Below are 22048 nucleotides of genomic sequence, written 5' to 3' on the forward strand. Positions count from 1 at the left end.
ATGCTTTCCTTCTTCCATTGTATACCTTTAGCCCCCTTGTTGAAAATTAGGTGTTCATAGGTTTGTGGGTTAATATCCGGGTCTTCTATTCGATTCCATAGGTTGACTTCTCTGTTGTTATGCCAATACCAAGCTGTTTTCAATACTGTAGCTCTGTAATAGAGTTTGAAGTCAGGGATGGTAATGCCTCCAGAAGTTCCTTTATTGTATAAGATTGTTTTTGTTATCCTGGGCTTTTTGTTTTGCATATAAACTTGATTATTGTTCTCTCAAGGTCTGTGAAGAAATTTGATGGGATTTTGATGGGAATTGCATTGAATCTATAGATTGCTTTTGGTAGAATTGCCATTTTTACTATGCTGATTCTCCCAATCCAAGATCAGGGGAGGTCTTTCCATTTTCTGGTATCCTCCTCAATTTCTTTCTTCAAAGACTTAAAGTTCTTATCAAATAAGTCTTTCCAAAGACTTAAAGTTCTTATCAAATAAGTCTTTCACTTGCTTCGTTAGAGTTACCCCAAGATATGTTATGCTATTTGTGGCTATCGTGAAAGGTGATGTTTCTCTGATTTCCCTCTCTGCTTCTTTATCTTTTGTGTATAGGAGGGCAACCAATTTTTTGGAGTTGATCTTGTATCCTGCCACATTACTAAAGGTGTTTATCAGCTGTAGGAGTTCTTTGGTAAAGTTTTTGGGGTCGCTGATGTACACTATCATATCGTCTTCTAAAAACGAAAGTTTAACTTCATCCTTTCCAATTCGAATCCCCTTGATCCCCTTATGTTGTCTAATTGCTATTGCTAGAACTTCTAGCATTATATTGAAGAGGTATGGGGAGAGTGGACAGCCTTGTTGTGTTCCTGATTTTAGTGGAATGGCTTTGAGTTTCTCTCCATTCAATTTGATGTTAGCTGTCGGCTTGCTGTATATTGCTTTTATTATATTTAGGTATGATCCTTGTATCCCCAATTTCTCCAACACCTTTATCATAAATGGATGTTGAATTTTGTCAAATGCTTTTTCAGCATCCAATAAAATGATCATATGTTTTTTTTTCCTTTCAGTTTATTTATATGATGGATTACATTGATAGATTTGCGTATGTTGAACCAGCCCTGCATCTCTAGGATGAAGCCCACTTGTTCATAATGGATGATTTTTCTAATGTGTTCTTGGATTCGGTTTACCAATATTTTATTGAGAATTTTTGCATCGATGTTCATGAGTGAGATTGGCCTGTAATTCTCTTTCTTGGTTGTGTCTTTGTGTGGTTTTGGTATCAGGGTATCTGTAGCTTCATAAAAAGAGTTTGACAATGACTCTTCTGTTTCTATATTGTGAAATACGTTAAGGAGTGTAGGAATTAGCTCTTCCTGGAAGTTCTGGTAGAATTCTGCATTGAAACCATCTGGTACTGGGCTTTTTTTGGTAGGGAGATTTTTGATAACAGCTTCTAATTCTTCACGACTGACAGGTCTATTTAGATTGTTCACCTGGTCTTGGTTCAACTTTGGTATATGGTACTTATCTAAAAAAAATGTCCATTTCTTTTACATTTTCCAATTTTGTGGCACACAGGCCTTTGTAGTAAGATCTAATGATTCTCTGAATTTCCTCTGTCTCTGTGGTTATGTCTCCCTTTTCATTTATGATCTTATTAATTTGCATGTTCTCTCTCTGCCTTTTGATTAGTTTGGATAGGGGTTTGTCAATCTTGTTGATTTTCTCCAAGAACCAGCTTTTTGTTTCATTGATTCTTTGGATTGTTTTCTGTGTTTCTATTTTGTTGATTTCAACCCTCAGTTTGATTATTTCCAGTCTTCTACTCCTCTTGGGTGAATCAGCTTTTTTTTCTAGAGCTTTCAGGTGTGCTGTTAAGTCTCCAATGTTTGCTTTCTCTGTTTTCTTTAATTGGGCACTTAGTGCTATGAACTTTCCTCTTAGCACTGCTTTCATTAGTGTCCCATAGATTTGAGTATGTTGTGTCTTTATTTTCATTAAATTCAAGGAAGACTTTAATATCTTTCTTTATTTCTTCCTTAACCCAGGGGTGATTTAGTAGTTGACTGTTCAACTTCCATGAGTTTGTTGGCTTCCTGGGGGGTAGCGTTGTTGTTGAATTCTTACTTTTATCCATGGTGATCTGACAAGACACAGGTGGTTAATAATATTTTTTTGTATCTATGGAAGTTTGCTTTGTTACCGAGTAGGTGGTCAATTTTCGAGAAGGTTCCATGAGCTTCAAAGAAGAAGGTATATTCTTTCCTATTTGGGTGGAATGTTCTATAGATGTCTGTTAAGTCCATTTGATTCAATACCTCCAATAATTCTCTTATTTCTCTGTCAGGTTTCTGTCTGATTGACCTGTCCATTGGTGAGAGAGGTGTGTTGAAGTCTCCTACTATTTGTGTCTGTGGTTTGATGACTGCCTTGAATTCTAGAAGTGTTTCCTTTACATAAGTGGGTGGCTTTATATTAGGGGCATAGATATTCAGGATTGAGACTTCTTCCTGATGAATTGTTCCTGTTATAAGTATAACATGTCCATCTCCATCTCTTCTGATTGATTTTAGTTTGAAGTCTATTTTATTAGATATTAGAATGGCCACACTCGCTTGTTTCTTAGGTCCGTTTGCTTGAAAAACCTTTTCCCAACCCTTTACTCTGAGTAGGTGTCTGTCTTTGTGGTTGAGGTGTGTTTCTTGTAAACAGCAGAATGTTGGATCCTGTTTTCGTATTCAATCTCTAAGTCTGTGCCTTTTTATAGGTGAATTGGGTCCATTGATATTAAGTGATATTAATGACCAGTGGTTGTTGACACCGGTTATTTTTTTGGGAGGTAGTAGAGTGTATGTGTTTCCCTTCTTTGAGTTGTGCTTGTGAAGGGTTGCTAGATGTCTGAGTTATTGTAGGCAGTGTTGGCAATGTTGGATTCTTTGGGTTGCGATTTTCCTTCTAGTACTTTCTGTAAGGCTGGATTTGTGGCTACGAATTGTTTAGATTTGTTTTTATCTTGGAATATTTTTATTTCTCCATTGATAGTTAACGATAGCTTGGCTGGGTGTAGTAGTCTGGGCTTGCATCCATGGTCCCTTAGTTTCTGCAGTACCTCTATCCAGGACCTTCTGGCTTTCATGGTTTCCATAGAGAAGTCTGGTGTAAGTCTGATAGGTTTACATTTATAAGTTTTTTGACCTTTTTCCTTTGCAGCTCTTAATATTCTTTCTTTAATCTGAATGCTTTGAGTTTTGATTATTATATGGTGAGGGGATTTTTTTTTTGATCCAGTCTATTCGGTGTTCTGTATACTTCTTGAACCTTCATAGGAATATCGTTCTTTAGGTTGGGAAAGTTTTCTTCTATAATTTTGTTGAATATATTTTCTGGACCTTTGATCTGCAATTCTTCTCCTTCTTCTACCCTTATTATTCTTAGATTTGTTTTTTTTTTATTATGTCACAGATTTCCTGAACGTTTTGTGATGAGAATTTGTTGAATTTGCTGTTTTCTTTGGTCAGAGCATTTATTTCTCTATGGCGTCTTCATAATCTGAGATTTGTTCTTCTATCTCTTGTATTCTATTGGCTATGCTTGTTTCTGAAGTCTCTGTTTGTTTACCTGGATTTTCCCTATTCAGTCGACCCTAGGTTTGTGTTTTCTTCATTGCTTCCATTTCAGTTTTCAATTCTTGAACTGTTTCCATCACCTGTTTGTTTGTTTTTTCTTGGTTTCCCTGGGTGTCGTTTACGGATTTACTCATTTCTTCAAACTTTTTGCTATATTTCTCTTCCAATTCTTTACTCATTTCTTCAATCTTTTTGTTATACTTCTCTTCCATTTCTTTAATTCATACCCTATTTAAGGGACTCTGTTGCTTTCATAATGACACTGTTTTCCACTTCTTCCAGAATAGGGTGTTCAAGTCCTTCTGTAGTAAGATCGCTGGGATCTGGTGTTTTCATGTTGTTTTTCAGATTGTTGGAGGAATTTTTGCCTTGGCGCCTGCCCATCTCTTCCTTCAGATGCTCTCCAATGGCTCTTCCCTCTGCTGGATCTTCTGCTACAGGATTAGGGCCCCTTGCTGGCCAGGAATCTCCCTGCCTGCAGTCCTACCTTGCTGCATGCAGGCTATTAAAACAAAGGAACTCCCTCCTGCAGGGTTGCACTCACTGCCCTATCCTGAAGCCCACACAGGTTGGGCTGGGGGATTTTATGCCCTGAAAAAGGGAGGAATGAAGGAAAGGGATTCCTGGCTGAAAGCGGGGATGGGGTAGGAGGAGAGAGGGCTTAGCTGGGGGAAGACACCCCTTCGGAATATCCAGGGAGATAAGGGTGGTGGGAAAATTGTGTGTTCCCTTACCAGGCTTCTGTGGCAGGTCAGGAGCACACTTACCTCTCCTCTGTATCTTCTGCTACAGGATCAGTGTCCCTTGCTGGCTAAAAATCTCCCTGACTGAAGTCTTACCTTGCTGCAGGCAGGCTATTAAAACAAAGGAACTCAACATTTATTATATTTGTAAATAAAGTAGGATATTTGTCCTAATATATTATTAAGAAGCCACAATAATTAGATTTATTTGTATAGCTCAATGTAACAATGCAAAGTAAAGCCAGTTTTCAGCTCCACAATAATTTCCAACATCAGATTCAAGTACTTAAAAGGGCTCCTGCCTCTTGCAGAGGAATGATTGCCACCATTTTATTCATGGCAATGAGATGTTTCAGTTATACACATTAAAAATAACTTTAGAAGCACCATAATAGATCTCAGCTGTGTCCCATTAATGAATAACATCATAGACGTCTTAATTAATTTCAACAAAAGTGAGCCAAATTTGACTTCTCCATTTCTCTCCTCATGTCTTCCAACTGTCTCTTGCAAAGAACTTTGCTCTGTATTTATCAAAAAACATCACATGAAAACAAATGCAGGATATTTTAAGAAAACTTCAGCAAGGGATTAGGTTACTGTCTCTACTTAGCCTCAACAATCCTCAAAGCAGTCATTGCAAACATACTTCATCAAGGGGTATCTTCAGGTTTCAGCCAATATTTATGGCACACACACACACACAGAGACACACACACACACACACACACACACACACACACACACATATATATATATATATATATATATATATATATACTATAAGACTGTTCCCACCTTTTGGCTGCTTTCAGCAGTGATTATCACAACACACATATATACTCTGGGTAATGAATGTAAGATACAGGTCTTAAGATGAAAACAGTGTATTAGCTCAGGATATAATTAAATGAAAATCCCAGGCTAGTGAAATTGGTTGTCACATTGTTCTTCTAAAAGCAGGTTAAACATAAACAGTTTGATTATTCAGTAGGAGAGTAGGTGAGGCTTAAGTGATCTGAAGTTGCATTATTACCTTGGCTGTGTGGTAAAATAAAAAGATCAGTATTTTTTTAATGGAAGAAATATTTTGTAAAATTGTGTTATTGCAGTAGATACCTAGTAATTTGTGTGGTGTAAGTACTAGAATCACTGGATCAGTTGCCGTGTTGGATATACTTTGCCTCTTTCTTCTACCTAAGGAGTTGCCAAATCGCAAGTTTTGGCATTGTTGTTATGAGAGATGTGGAGTGTAGGAGGTTCTTCTGTTCATGTGTTTTTTTCATTGGTTAATGAATAAAGAAACTGCTTTGGACCGGATAGGGCAGAACTTAGGTACGTGGAGAAGACAGAACTGAATACTGGGAGGAAAGCAGAGTCAGAGAGCCACCATGGAACCACCAGGTCAGACATGCTTAATCTTTCCCAGTAAGCCACCACCTCGTGGTGATATACAGATTAATAGAAATGGGTTAACTCAAGATGTGAGAGTTAGCCAATAAGAGACTAGAACTAATGGGCCAAGCAGTGATTTAATTAATACAATTTCTGTGTGGTTTTTTTGGGTATAAGCTAGCCGGGTGGCCGAGACAAACAAAAGGTCACCCTCCTTGTGCAACAGTGGAGTGTTTTGACACAGAAATAAATAAAAATGTCATTGAGCAAATTATTTTATAAATTAAGGAGAAGTTATTTTTAATTAATTAATTTATTTATTTATTCATTTATTAAAAATTTTCCATTTCCTCCCCGCCTCCCTTTTACCTCCCCCTCCCCACCTCCCCCTCCCTCTCTAGACCTAAGAGCAGTCAGGGTTCCCTGTCCTGTGGGAAGTCTAAGGTCCTCCCCCCTCCATCCAGGTCTATAAAGGTGAGCATCCAAACAAACCAGGCTCCCACAAAGTCAGTCCATGCAGTAGAATCAAAACCTAGTGCCATTGTCCGTGGCTTCTCAGTCGGCCTTCATTGCCAGCCACATTCAGAGAGTCCATTTTGATCACATGCTCCATCACTCCCAGTCCAGCTGGCCTTGGTGAGCTCCCATCAGATCAGTCCCACCGTCTCAGTGTGTGGATGCACCCCTTGTGATCCTGGCTTCCTTGTTCATGTTCTCCCTCCTTCTACTCCTCATTTGGACCTTGGGAGCTAAGTCCAGTGCTCCAGTGTGGGTCTCTGTCTCTAGCTCCATCCATCGCCAGATGAAGGTTCTATGGTGATATGCAAGATATTCATCAATGTGGCTATGGGAAAGGCCAGTTCAGGCACCCTGAAGGAGAGGTTTTGATGGGACTGGGGCTCACCAGTAGAAGGAAGTCAATTCTGGCCAAGAAGAGATAAGGATGCAGTCCAAATAGAAGGCAAGCATGTATTGATCTGTCCCAATGGACTAATGGTTAGCCACTACCCTATCTGAGGGACTTCAGATGCTCAAGCAGTTCCAGCAACTGAAAATAAACAAGATTAGAGACACGAACTCCCAAATTTATTCAATACATGTAAGGCTAAGGCAAAAGAAAAGAAGAAAAGCCAACTCATTTCACCCCTTTCCAATCACCCATCAAATAGCTGCAAGCGCAAGTATAATTGGAAATGTTGCTTGTTTTCCTTCAGTAGGGCAATCTCTTATTTTATTGTTTATTCCTTTATTACAAATTAAAATGTAGTGTCCTTACTTTCCTGTATGACATAAATCAAAGAGTATCCCTACAGCTTAGTTTTATGTCATCCATGCAAACTAAAAACAATTCTTAGTCGTGAAATTATTTGCAACCTCCTTTGCTACAGTCACACACACACACACACACACACACACACACACACACACACACACACACACACATGCACATGCACTTGTCCATGCATGCTCTCACAAAGCACTTAGTACTAATGCTGGGGCTTAGAAACATTGCATCTTTTCTAACTTGGAAGGCCGTGTTATTAGTAAATAGATTGATGACGACCCCTAGGCATTCTTCTAAGCATTCTATCTGACTTAAATCTCACATTTAGCACATTCCTTGATGTTGACCTTCACTCCCTTAATGTTTAGAAAGGAAAAACCATTACCAGAAATTTAAATTCACTTGCCCAAGATCACTACTTATAAAGCAAATCCAGGTGCACTAGATTAAATTTGCATCATGTTCTTCCTGCAAAACTATGTCGGTGCTTGGAAATAGAGAGATCATTGTGTGGTGAACTTTAAGATTTATATCAAGCACTACTTGAACTTAAATCACTTCATAGCAATAAATTCAGTAATAAAGGAATAACATTCCAGTAGATTCCTGTTTCCCAAAATCTGGTTCACAGAGGGAACAATATGACATCATATCTTTTAAAAAGTCTGAATTTCAAAAATCTCTGTCTGAGAACATTATATATATATCCCACATTCAAAACTGCTGAAAACCTGTAAGAGTGTATTTACTTTGGTTGTGAACCTAACCTTCAAAGTCTCAGCCAAGAAGGCATACACCTTTAGTTCCAGCACTTGGGAGGCAGAGGCCAGTGGATCTCTGAGTTGAAAGCCAGTGTTGACTAAAGAGAAAGTCCCAGAACAGCCAGGACTACACGGAGAAACAAATATATATATATATATATTAGCATGCTAGGCATATTTTTCACAAACCACAAGTTTTATCTTCTTAATCAGGTTTCATACTTCATCTTCTGCCCCTATAACAGCAACCAGAGATTTGACAAAAAATAGTCAGTTCATTTCTACACCCCTCCATTGCTTCATAGTTAAGAGGCAATTCTAATGCTACAATACTCTAAACCCCTCATAAGGTAACAACTTTCCCCGTAACATGAAGGCATCCACATACCTGCACTTGATTCTTAGAGCTTCTGGCTACTGATGCCAAGTTCACTCCTAACTACCTTAGTTTTCTTGCTAAGTTTGAACACACCACCTCCAAAAAATATTTCAGCAAAGATCTCTGTTTCCATTTAATGTAACTTTTGTTTTCGCCCAAAACACCCCAAGGCTCTTTCTCACTTTCTTACATCTCTTTTGAAAATAAATCACCTTGACAAAGAAAACTTCCCACATTGTCCCTTTTGTCTCCTCCATTCAAATTGCATAGCATGCTGCCTTTCTCCCCAATACTTAGCACAATCCAATATTACTAAATATAGACATTCACTTGCTTATTTTCCTTTGTCTATCTTGCCTCAAAGAATATGAACTCCTGAGTTCAGAGGCTGGAGTGTTTACTGGGTGCATTCACACCCATCCATAGTAGGCGTTCAGGAGATACTTAGTGAATGAACCGATCATTTAATCAATTTGAAAAGCATTGCACGATTTATGCATTTATACTTATAATTTATTTCTAGGCTATTTGAACACAATAAGTTATTAGTGTCTCATTTTTATATAGTAGGTAATTAAATTATGACAGTCACCTATTAGCTTTGTGACTGTATTTTCTGCCCTGTTGAGATCATTTTCTTGATTATAGCTTAAGAAAAATAACACCTTTCCTAAAGATTTCAGTGAAGAAAATATCCCCCCGGAGCATATTAAATTAGAGTAACATTGAAATATTGGGCAAACATACCGCTGTTCATCATTGAGAACATTTAGGTTCCTAACAGCATTGACTCCCTTCCCATTCATATTATATAGTAAGTGACCCACCTCTCCAATACCTTCCCGACCTGGCACATATGGAATTTCTCCACTTCTGCTTTCTTTTAATTCAGTTGATTGGAACAGCTTTAGGTAAATTGCCCTTGCCCTAACTCAGATATATGAATTACCAACTAGTATTATTTATTTATACCAGTGCATCCCTTCATTGACATTAAATAATCAGGAATTGATTGTATTTAGGAAGATCAACAATCCCATGCTTCCCTGCATTTTTAAGAGTAAATAATTCACTATCCTTCAGAAGAGAAGAATTGGTACTATTTCACCTATGCCAGAGCAGTGCAAAATTTTTATTTACATTAAAAGTTGGACAAATGTCACTTAAAATTAATGGGGAAATTGCTTAAATGGATTTAAGTGATAAAATTTTAAAATGTGTAGATATTTTATTTTAGCATGAATATGAAGAGCATATGTATATGTGTGTGCACGCATGCACATGTATGTGTATGTATATATACATACATATACACATATGTATATATGATCAGATTTTCAAATCTTTTAAATCTTTTAAAAATTCCTTTAATAAACACAATTCTACTATGAGGTTGTATTAAGACCACATTAACCTCCTATAACCTTCAGAAATTAGGAAAAGGTAGTAATTAAGCAATGCTATTAACAATTTGCTTTAGAATCAACTAATTAATCATTCATTGCCCATGGCACAAATAAGTCATTAGTCTTGTGGAGGCTCATTATAACAGGCGACATGTAGACAGTTCACCCAGGTAATCCTTCCTGAATGTTGATGAGGTTATTTGTAAATGACACATGTATGTTAGGATCAATTATAACAAATCAGTAAGAAGCCTCCTCCCTTCAAAGAGAGTAGAGTGTGTTAAAACCATCTACGAGTGATGCTTAGGGATGGGTGAGAATTCTTCTTAGGGAAAGTGAATAATGAATGGAGCAGCTTCCCAATGCAACCAATATTTATGCCTTCACCTGTTAGTTTGGGCAGTTCATATAAATCTATAAATATGGACACACATTCTGAAGTATGTTTTGAGAAATGCACACTTGGATGTTTAACATTTCCAGATTTTGGAGCCAACCAGTAAAGGCAACTGATAATAATGTTGCATCTCTATTTTTCTTCTTTGAGAAAAAACCTAAGTGTTTTAAAACCTTTGCTTCCCATGATCTGGATTTAGATTGTATGTATATGAGAGTTGAAAATATAACATGTAATTGCACTCAGATATAGTACTTAAAAAAATACATTACTGAAAAAAAAACGTTACTGAGATTTATTTCACTGAAATGACCTTGCAAGTTCATTAATTTAGAAGAGTTGAATAATCATGATTGAGATGAATAAAGTATTAACTATAGTATCAATAAGCATAAAGAAACCTTGATTAATTTTATATGATTATAACACTTGAGAGTTTCATTTCTTTGTTTTCCCAATTAACAGATTGCTTTTGTGCACATGTAAGTACAGTAGAATTCATCATTAAGATACAATTTTCATTACATTTTAGAAAACTTACTTTTAAAATAAATTAAAATAGTTAACCAAATGTACAGATAGCAGCACTGAATATTCACATATTGTGAAGACTATTTTGATTTAAACCATGCCGCTAATCTAACAAAATGCAGGATAACATTTAATTGTTTATTACTAACAATTTAAACCTACTAATGAATACTTAAATGTGAATTCATTAACAATAATGGCCAGAACTCTGCCCTCAGATAGTCACATTTTGCCTACCATAGTGGGGCATACAGTGGAAACACCAGGCAATTGATCTGATGATTTATTTTGTTACCTGTTGTCTAATCATTCTTATGTGATATGTGTTTCTGGAAAAGATGTTGCAAATCTAAAGAATACCACCAAACCTTATTTTCATATTCAATGACTGCTATGATTTAAAGGTTAGCTCATAACCAAAGAATGGCTCATGCTCTTACCTGTCTACCAGGAGGCATAGGAGGCTTTGTACCTGATGAAAATGTAAAAGAAATTACACTGCTGAAATGCATGAAATAGGTTCTGGGGAAGCTATCAGACACAGCTCAGGTTTCTCAAAGATGCTATGTAAATTCAAATGTGCAACCTACAGATATCTGAAAATATACATATTACAGAACATAATGCATTTCTATACAGATTTTATTACTTAAATATCATATATAGTCAATTATTGTGTCCCATTTAAAAATGGATGTTTTTACAGAATTTTTTTCTGTAAAGTTTTCATGTAAAGTTTTGTTTTAAATTGTTCTTTTAAAACAACAAATTAGACACAGAGTATATACTTAGGAACAAAGGTATTTAAAGCTCATGTGCATTCTAAGTCAAGTAGCCAGTTTTTCCCTAGCAATATGCCTCTGCTGTCTCTTTAAATAAAACTTACCTTTTAAAATTAATAATTGCTCATGTTGAAAGCACATTTTTAATTTTGTTGCCCTTAGTCTGTGTCATTTCTTATAAATCTTTAATAAAGTTTTCCAGGAAAACAAAGGATTATATTTCTAACTGCCAGTCCCTCTACCTGGCCACACACTATCCCAGTAACTTATCTGACCTGCCCATCATCTGGAGAAGTGATCTTACGTTTATGCATCTACCACTTCCTTGTTTGCCTGAACTTCAGCTTTACTGGTCATTAATATAGTTACCATTGGCCCTATGAAAACCCATGTATTTTCAGCACTGTTTCTTGAACTATACTCCTGGAAGTGAATGTGTATTTATTACAAGTGGAAAATGTCATCCCCGTACTGTGGGGAAAGAGCGAAGATACTAGAATATTAAATTTAGAAATATTGAGGAATGTCTCTTGGGGTAGACAAGAGTCACAAGTTTTGGGTGTCTCTTGTCTCTTAGTTACTCAAAAGCTCCTGTAGAACTGGGACATGACGCTGTAATGTTCACGTCTTCCAGCTGCCTGGGGCTTGTGTCTGCCTAGGGAGTGAAGGGAGAAATGAAGAATGGAGATTTCTGATGTGGTGAGGAGCCAATTGCTGAGGCTATGTTGTTAGGAGCAGAAAATCAAGCAGGAAAAAAATGGCATGTCTCTTCTCTTCCTTTAGTCATCTCTCTTGATTAAAGAAAACTAACCCGGAGCTAGTTGAGAAAGATAAAGAAAAACCAGGTGTGCCGTCACAAATGGAGCACCAAAGTTTGGGTTTAATACTAAGAGAGAATAACCTATAAGTCAGCACCTTAGAATTCACTGCATTCTTCCTCCTGATATACTGTTCTGCATAATCTTATCTCCTTCCAATCTCTACAATCTTTGAAAATAATATCTATATAAGTCATACTTTATCATTCCAAATTTCAATTAATATTGTTGAATCGATGATATGTATTTCCCAAAATCAAAGACAGTCCATTTTCAAATATGAATAGTGAAGTGTTCTATTATAAAAGATGATAATTAGAAAAATAGAATTTCTTTTATGCTACGCTAAAAGTAATTTCCTTAGGATTTTATGCACTATGCTTGTTGTAATACATGTACCCAAATAGTACTTTTTAAATGTGGGTTTTCACTGGTCTGTATAATTACACAAATGCTGAGATACTTGGACAAAATCTAATAAACTGATTTCAATATATAGAATTCACATGATGGGAACAGATTATAGACTCCTACAAGATGTCCTTTAACCTCCACAAGCATGTATGGAATGTACCCAGAGACGTCGCATGCATTCATTATAAGTAAATAAATAAATAATATAAATGAAATAATTATTAAATCAAAATGATGTATGACTTTTCAGACTTATCTTACTCCTTTGCTCCCTTTAAAGCAAGGTGACAAGAGTGGTGTTCAGAAGCAGAATCTCCTCCCAGAAGAGGCTATGTAGGCTACCCTATAGTAAATAGGCAGGAGAATCCAAAGTTCCATGTGAAGTCTGTCATGGTCCACACATGCAGAAATGACTGAGTACTGCTCGTCCCACCCATCTGCACAGTCTGTAACACAAGTCTTTAAAATTCATCAAGTGGGGATAAATCAGCTGAAGTTAAATAGAAAAAAAATCTGATTTTAATCTGATAGAAGGTAGGAGATCCATTGATGACTCAAACATGAATGCTGACATACAATCATAGGCTTGTATGTCGCTATTCATTTTTGTGAGTTAGTAAATACTGCGTGACGAACAACCATAGTTAATTCTGGTGAAAGTCAGGCATTGTTAGTGATATACTCAAATCCTTTATTGGAGAAAATAAGGAAAATTCTATTTTCAATAGAATTGTTGACTTAAAATCAACAACTTAGCCATGGCAATATACACTGAAATTACAAAGTAGTTTTAATTTAAAGAAGGTTTTAACCATGAGGTCTTTTGTAGCAACTAATTTTGACACGCCCTAAAGAGATGTTTAATAAAATTCTTTATTTCCCAAAGTTGTTCTATGAAGTGTGAAACCAGTGTTAAACTTGTCAAAATTTCATATTTCCCAAAGGAAACCATTTGTTCAAGTAAAACAGTTTTATATAATGTGTGTCAGGTTTTAACCTGAAAACAATGGTAAGCTAAGAATTGATTATTCATTTTAGAAATTATTGGCTACACAATTACTCTTATTAAAAATCCCATTGTATGCCTTAAAAGCAATTGCACTTGTCAAAATTGGATTTGCAGGCAATTTTATAATGAGCTTTTTGTGAGTTAGTCAATACTGCATGAGGAACAATCATAGTTAAATCTGGTGAAAGTCAGACATTGTTAATGATATACTCAAATCCTTTATTGGAGAAAAAAGGAAGATGCTATTCTCAGTAGAGTTGTTGAGTCAAAATCTCATTTTCTGTAATTATTTCAGTAATTCATGTTCACAAATACCATGCATAGTTGAAGTTCACGTTATAATTAATGTCAATAAGCTGTCAAGTGTTGGTAAAGTCAGTATTTGGTATCTGATGGCTAAAAGAAGTGCTGCAACATGACAAGAAAGTGAAGATTTGGGTGCAGGTAGCGTTTCATTCCCTGTCAGCTGAAATTTTAGACAATTGTTATGCAAATTGTCAAAGAGTAGTAGGCCAAGTGCTTAGCACATAACTTCAGTAAAATGTAGCTTTTCTGCATTCTCTGCAATTGTCAGGCATAAGCATTTGTTCTTTGCTATCTTTATTGCATAACCATACTTGAAAAACATTAGGTTGTCATATCAGCAGTGCACTTACTTATAAGTTCAACAGGAATTCATGGTGGCTTCCTCCTATCTCAGTACTCTCATTTCCTGAAACCCCATGATGCTGATTAAAACTCTGATTAGAGTTTTAAAGAAGCTTGGGCTTTATCTCGTCTTGGGACACATATGCTTTTATTTTGATCTCCAGTCCTTTCCATGGTTCTCATGTCTGAGACACTGTGAATTCTTACAAGTGCAGGTACACTATTCTATAGCATCCACAATTTCTGTGACCAGCCTGTTTGGTAAATAGGAAACTGTGACCGTATATCCATAGGAATGGTTGGTCAAGTGTGGGAGCTTAACATGTAGGCAGAAAAGCTCACTTAGGTAACACTGTGAGACTTTCTTTGCACTTGGCTGGTCACGGTCAGCATTTAGTACTCTGTGAGAACCCTTTCCTAAAAAAAGGTGATAGTCCCCTTTGAGAGCACTTTTCCCAGCAACAGTTATTAGCTATTGCAGAGTTTTAAGGCACAATCACCGAGCTATGAAAACACTTTTCACAGATTCATTTGACACATGGAAGTAATGTCCACTTCAACATACAGGAACCAGAAATAGAAGAACACTTTAAATTAGACAAAAGATGGTTGTCAGAACGTTATTGTAGTACTTCACTTGCCAATTCTTCATTTTATTCTGTAGAATTTCCCTTAATATGACCAATACCCTAAATCATCTATTACATTGAATTTCAAGAACATTGATCTGTGCACAGATTACATCTGTTAACTCTGTAAACCTGTCTGCATGAAATGGAAAATATTGCTAGAAGTAATCTAAATTTTATTGTATTTGCTGTGAATAAAAGAAACAGAATTTTGTCAAAAGTCATTTTTTAAATAACTTTTATATTGTTATGTTTTAATGAATGGATGGATGGATGGACGGATGGATGAATGAATGAGGACCTAACCACTAGGGTAAATGTCACTGACACCTGAGAGGAAATCAGTTTTCTCCAATAGAGTGACAATGGATATATCAGTCACTCCAGGACAGACATCAGGTTCAGTAGCAGTTCACTTGGACTCCATAGTTTTGGGGTCTTGTTTTGTTTTATTTTTGTTTTTGTTTTGTGCATATGTGCTGTGTGGTTATATTCGGTTATAGTTTGATGGGTTTGTTTAGTTGGTTGGTAGGTTGGTTGCTTGCTTGATTCTGTTTGGTTTGGTCCTTTGGGGTGTGGTTTTGTTTCCTTGTTTTTATAGTGTATTGGATTTTTATTTTTGTAAAAGAACTTAAATTTGAGTGGGTGTGGAGGAGGAGAGGTCTGGCAGGATTTGGGGGAGGGAATTAAAATGATCAAAATATATTTAAGTTTAAAATCATTTTAAATAATAAACATTATTATTTTTAAAAGAATTGAGAAATGTAGAAATGATAGTTTTGGGTTTTTTGTTCTGTTTTTTGTTTTGTTTTGTTTTGTTTCCTCAATGTGATAGTACTTTGCTCCCTAGATATCTATACTGCTAATCAGTGGGACAAGTACATTGCCATTACATGGAAAAGGGACTTAGCATGGGTGATTGACATGGTGGCACTTAAATTGGGGATCTTGTGAATTATCCAAGTAGACTCAATCTCATTATGGAAGATTTTAAAAGGAGAGCACTTAACTCTAGCTACATGATGAAGAGGACACATGACTAAGTGTCTGAGGGAGTTGAAGCGTGATAGCTGAGCATACAGTTGCTTCTTGGATATAGTGGAGGTCTTACACGGAAAGGAGCGAGAGCAGCTCCTTCGTGGCTACTGGCAAAGAATCACAGACTCCAGAGCTATCGTAAAGAAAGGAATCCTGACAACGAGCTCAATGAGTGTGGGTTTGGATCTTTATCCAAAGACAGACCAACACTCTTTGTGGTTTTGCTTGTAGGAATAGGAGCAGGGTAAAGAGTGCCACCTACCTACATTCCAAACCTGGAGAGCCAGGCAATCATGGGTTTATGATGTTTGAAGCATCATGGAAATTTGTTACAGGAGCAGTAGAAAATTTAAATGTATTTCTCCTAGATCCCTCTTACATGAAAGCATTCTCTCATTAATATAACCATTATACATTAAGGGGAGTTTTCTGATGACATATGAATCTTTTTTAAAAATATAAAATTTATTACTATACTGTTGGGGTTTTTAATTCTCTGGCTTGAATTTATTTACTTCATATTTATTTAGCATGGTCTCTAAAATCTTGTGTGATTGAAGTTAATGCAATATTTATGCAATCAGAGTTAATGTTAAAACATATAATGATTTGATCAGGTAAGCCATGAATATAAATTACAAATTATCATAATTATTAAATATCATAATATTTGCGCAGAGAAAATATTTTTAATATAATTGTTTTTCTAATTAATTTGGGAGTATATTCACAAAGAATGTATTAATAATAATTCCATATAATGAGCAAGTAATAATAGCCATGTAATATATGAGCCGAGTTAATTATAAATTGAAAGTCTTTATTTAAATGATTTTGCTTACTCTTTATGTAAAATAAATTTTGACGAAAAAGAAACTATTAAAATATACTCTCAATAAAAGGGGTTTTATAAACTCATACAAACATCACAGGCTATTCCCAATGCTACTTGTCAGACTCCATAACCCAACAGTAAGTCCCTGTTGCTGAAGATGCTACTTATGTCCCAGACCATGGGAAAATCAACCTGGTGCATGGCTAGAAGATTCACACCTACCGAATATAATTTGTGGTGCCAGAAGATACTTTGCCTGCTACTGAGAGATAACAATATTCATCTACAAACCCTGCAATCTACACCAGTGACCTGGCTGTAAGATTCCTTGGGCAATAATAGTGGCACAAAGGTTGAAGCAACTAAAGAAATTTCAATTGGAGTTAAGGCCCATTCAATGAGATGGAACCCATAACTGATCAGAATGTTGTGAGCTAGAAACCTAGATTACACACATCAAGCCCTAGGGGAGAAATTACTCCCGTTACTCTGCTAAATAAACACAGTGGTAGAATAACTCCTAATGTCATATGGCTAGGCCCTTAGATCCATTCATTGTTCAGCCCTCATCGGAAAAGCTATCTTTTGCAGTAAATGATAATTATCATAGAGACCCCTAACTTGACAGTGTGCAGAGAATGAGAATCTTTGAGGCACTCAGCCTTAAGTAGAATATATTTATCAAATCCTTCCCCTCACAACTCAATGATCTGTGCAGAACAGAATGCGGAAAGATTGTAAGAGCCAGAGGTGATAGATGATTTTAAGGAAACTTGGCCTTCCAGACCCAACAGAGCTAATTTATACATATGAACTCACAGAGATGGTTACAGGATGCAGACTCAAACCAGACAAAATCCAACACCAAGAAGGGGATGTAGAAATAAATTCCCATCCCTAACCAATAAGCTATTTTTAAATGACACCACTGAAAAGGAAAATTGGATGTATCCAAAATGGAGTATTATTAAGTATTAACACCCCAGGGCAGACCTCAAGCCTGGGAATACTGGGTCAACACAACGCAGACTGATTCCCTATTTTGGCTTTGTGTGTGTGTTCACATGCATGTGTGTGCATCTTTTGTTTGGGGTGGTGTTTTTTTTTTCTTATTGATTATTTTTATTTTTTTTTTCATTTTCTGTGTTGATTTTTATTTTTTGTTTAGTTTTTAGATTTTTTGAGAGCAAAATAACGTAATGTTGGGTAAGTAAGCAGGAAGTTGGGGAGAACCTAGGAAAATCTGGGGGAAGAATATGATCAAAATATATGAGAAAAAGTTGAATAAAAATGATACTTTAAATAATATACTTATAATTGTGCTTTAATAAAGTGTTCCAAATTAGAAGCAGAGTTGCACATATGAATATGCGCATAAGTATCCTTTACAGTGGTAAAACTGTTGGAATTTTTACCATAATTATAGAATGAAAGATCAATGAAATACGATGTACTATTGTAAAAGGAAGCTATGACTGTAGAGCAGCTCATGAATGCAGGATCCACAAAACTTAATATTCCTTAAAACTTAAGATTATATCTTTTATATTAAAGAATAAGATACAAAAATAATTGTTTGTTTGTTTTGTAGAATTAGGTTGATGATTATTGCAGATTTGTAGCTTTCTAATATTATTTAAATATGTTTACTAACATGTCTTAAAAAGTCACCAATGTTACCATAACTACTCTGTACACCCTACTATTATGATTACATTTTTTCCTCTAATATATTCAGTTGCTTAATAGCATGCTAGGTAATGTAGGCATGGAAGCTCCATTGTGCATGAAGTAATAAACGTTTTAAAAAAAATATCCTTGATATACTCCAAAGAATAAGTGAAAACGGTTCTTTCCAGTTACATTACTTTTGAGTTGTGACGTGACATCATGCAATTTAGACTAGTTTCAAACTTACTATGTGTGATGTTTTTAATGAAAATGCCCCTCCCAGAGGCTCGTGTATTTGAGTGCTTTGTACCTAGTTGACAAAATTGTTTTGAAAAGGACTTTGCCGTGTGGTTTAGGAGGAGGTATGGCACAAAGAATGGCCTTTGAGGTTTAAAATGTTCATGCCAGGCCCAGTTTCATCCCAAACATCCCACTGCCTCCAACTTGTGGATAGGATGGAAGCTCTCAGGTAATACTCCAGCAGTGGGCCTGCCTATCTGTTGTCCCTGCTTCCTGTCACGATGGTCATGGACAGATACTCTGAAACTATCAGCAAACCCCAACTGAATTCTTTTTTATATAAGATGCTTTGGCCATGGTGTCTCTTCACAGTAATAGAAAAGTAACTAAGATAATATTTAGCTGTAGATTTCATTGAATTCATGATCCTGTGGCCATGATCTCCCAAAGCCATGCTCCACCATTCACTGTTCCAACTGCAGTTTAATGATCCTCGTGTAAACTGTTTAGTTCTCAGTGAAACACTAGACGGTGCTCCTACTATCAAATCTTCACATGACTCTTTCCTTGAATTTTTCAGCAGTATTTTCAATTACAGAATTAGAATAATGATTAAAAAAAAGCAATCAGGCAGGCATTTTTACCTATGTCAGATATATTTATAACCATAATCAGATAATAGTAAATTTATGGAATTTATTATACCTCCTTATGCTTAAAAATCTACATATTGAGTTTTATTCTGCAAACATAGATAATTTTAATCTTAAATATATTAAGTAATATTTTAAGACACTCATTGCCCATTCTCTAAATTCATCATAATATCTGTATACAACTTATGTAATATATGAATACTGTTGAAACAAAAAAAAACATTTTATAAACAGACTCTCTGCTTAGATTGAAATATAAGATATTATATGTGTGTGTGCATATAATAAGGGTCTGTGTATGTATTTGGATAGATATTAAGATGTTCACCCACAGTCAATTTGTAATGTTATAAAGGCACATAGTAGTATGATCAAAAGATAATAATGAATTAGGAATTTTAAAAACTTACTTTATATTTTTAATGAAATCTTGACATCCCTCTATCATGCACCATCAGCTACTTAGTTACCCAATAGCAAGCATTATTCTTAATAATCTCCAAGAATGCGAGGCAGTATTGGCACACACATTTAACCTCAGCACTCAGGAGGCAGAGGTAGAGGCAGGTGGATCTCTATGAGTTTGAGGCCAGCCTGATCTACAAGAGTTAGTTCCAGGACAGGCACCAAGACTATGGAGAAACCCTGTCTTGAAAAACAAAAATAAACAAACAAAAAATCTCCAGGAATGCCATCCAGTTCTATTGCCCTATGAGAATGTGACATTACAGTGTTAAGAAATTGTTTTGCACACATGGTTGCAAACTCACCCATCCTAGTCTCTGCGTCTTTGTAACCACTTCTATCTCCTCCTCAGTATTTTATTCATCTTTAGCCCATGTGAGGTAGTAACATCACTTATTGATGCTGTGCCTCTTCTGTGTTAGATTTCATTCGGTCTCTTTTGAACAGGACTGAATAAGCATTACTCAGAACTCTAAGTTAATTTACACAGTTGGATACTAGGTATGTATTAGGAACAAACGCACAGAAGGACATTCAAGATCTCACAATATGCCCCCAAATGAATCATTCTTGCTCACTCCAAGGTAGAGAAAATAAAAACTCAATGGCATAACATACGCAAAGTGTTCTCTGGAAAGAAGCCGAGGAGTAAATAGTAAGATTTCTTCATATCCTCACCTGGCTTTCACTGTGGGTCTATTGTGCTTTGCGAAGAGTGCCCTGTAATTTGCTCTCTTCCAAACACTGCAGCAATTCCCCAGAAAAGGTGATTTTTATTCTCGTTTTATATAATAATAATTCAAGGATCTGTCCCTGGAAGAGCAGAAGGAATGAGTAAGTCCTGAATGTTTAGAGTCTTTAAAATCTAAATGTACATCTAAATTGTACAATTGTATATCTAAAATGTACAATTTGAAAATACTTCCTAGTTATCTTAGGCAGATCACCTCTATCTCTCTCTTCTTCCCCAATGAGGGTCCTTCCAGCAGTTTGAACTGTAAGGGGAGTAGATTACAATGTGCACCCAAAGTTCACTCTGTACACATATGTCAAATTGTCACCATGAAATATTTTACTTGGTTCAATGAATGCATGTTTTAAAAATGTTCTGATCATGATCCTATTCACCTTTGTGAATTGGTATCATCTCCCTAAACAGCCTGGTTCTCAGTCTTGAGAAGAAAAAAAAAAACAAGATTACAGTATAACTAGCATTCACAGATTTATCTAATCAAGAATACTGTGATAATTGTACATCATAAGACTCATTTAAAAGTCAGAGTGACACCTAATTCTCATCTCTTTAATCTTTTAAAATAGAAATTTATTTTATGCTTCTAAAAGCATAGTGGGTTTTAAACATTTATAGTGTCATTAAGAGGATTAGTAAATGATTCCTATATGGAAATCTGAGCTGACTGAGCCACTGAGAACAAAGAGAATGTGGATCCAAGGCCTAATTCTTGTTTAAGGTCATCTCAAATATCAAACCCTGCATAAACTCTTCCTTGATGCAATGGGTCATGAGGGATGGCTTGCTGAGAGCTGGCTCAGACTGACGTCTACTTCTTTCCTCATGACATTATGTGTTTCATCCTCTTGCATTAGCCTGCAAGGAACTGTAATTTAATATACTCATATCTGTCTTTGGATTAAAAAAATCATTTTGCTTCCAACTTTATGTAAGATAACAACCCAGTCTTCATTTAGTATGGAGTGGATAAAGGCTATTTCACCTTTATCTTGCTTTCTTTTCTGAAAGGAGGTACTGTTACTAAGTACTTTGTAGTAATTGCCACAAATTGCTACAGTTCTGGGCAAATTTGAATGCATATGCACTCACTATACATAGATTCAACTCTTTGTGGTTCAGGCACCATGTAGGTTCCAGCTGTATTCTGTACCACATTACCTTCCACACACTGAGCTGAAGCATCCCAAATTACTGGCCTTGCTCATGGGGATGATGATGTCCATTTAAACATCTGAATAAAATTCAGCTGCAGTACCTCTTTACTTTATATCCCTTCCACAGCATGCAGAGAGAGCAAAGAAAGTTGCCCATTATATATCTATCCATCAGCCAACGAATGGGCAACAGAAATGTACCTTTACAGAATTACTCTTGATTCTTATTCTATTGATGGAGTCTTTTCTAGAGGCATCTGTCTACCCCACTGCTATCCCTGCAGGAGACTGTTAGGTTCACATCTATGTATTCCTATCATTAACAGAGTTCTGACTTACAGTAATTGCATAAATAATTTTAGTATTGAGTGAAAATTTTATTTTAGAAATACATTTTAATAGCAACTGCTTGT

The 22048-nt window shown here is 36.0% G+C and overlaps 1 protein-coding gene across 1 annotated transcript in view; it reads left to right on the plus strand.

Annotated features, from left to right (window-relative positions):
- Window positions 1-22048, plus strand: part of Kcnd2 (potassium voltage-gated channel subfamily D member 2) — a 488141-nt gene that overhangs the window by 252428 nt on the left and 213665 nt on the right. The gene's annotated exons all lie outside the window — the stretch shown is intronic.

The sequence above is a fragment of the Myodes glareolus genome, chromosome 25 (genome assembly GCF_982192425.1).
Source record: "Myodes glareolus chromosome 25, mMyoGla1.1, whole genome shotgun sequence".
Lineage (NCBI taxonomy): Eukaryota > Metazoa > Chordata > Mammalia > Rodentia > Cricetidae > Myodes > Myodes glareolus.